We start from the raw sequence: 605 nt of genomic DNA, 5'->3' as shown, positions 1-605 counted from the left end.
GGCAGAATTTGAACTCAGAACGTAGCGACGGGCGAAATACTGCAAAGCAACGATTCTACCAGATCGCCACCTTAAATTACCGTAAAATAATAACAGCTTCCTTACATTCATTATAATTTTGGCTATTATGTTCTGAGTTCAAATCCCACCGAGGTCGACTTTGCCTTTCATCCTTTTGGGGTCGAATAAAATGAGCACCAGTCAAGCACTGGGGTCGATGTGATCGATTTATTCCTTCCCTCAAAATTGCTGGCCTTGTGCCAAAATTTGAATCTATTATTATTTGTAAATTGGCGTGAGGCGGCGAGCTGGTAGAATCGTTAGCACACCGGGCGAAATGCTTAGCGGCCTTTCGTCTGTCTTTACATTCTAAGTTCAAATTCTGTCGAGGTCGACTTTGCCTTTCATCCTCTCGTACTGGGTCGATCTAATCGATTGGCCCCCTCCCTCAAAATTTCGGGCCTTGTGCCTAGTGTAGAAAAGAATAATATAGTTTCTTTCATTTAGGCGGCGAGCTGGCAGAATCGTTAGCATGCCGGACAAAATGCTCAGCGGTATTTCGTCCGTCTTTGCATTCTGAGTTTAAATTCCACTATAGCTGACTT

The sequence above is a fragment of the Octopus bimaculoides genome, chromosome 20, assembly GCF_001194135.2.
Source record: "Octopus bimaculoides isolate UCB-OBI-ISO-001 chromosome 20, ASM119413v2, whole genome shotgun sequence".
Lineage (NCBI taxonomy): Eukaryota > Metazoa > Mollusca > Cephalopoda > Octopoda > Octopodidae > Octopus > Octopus bimaculoides.
Note: the sequence above shows the minus strand (reverse complement) of the source record.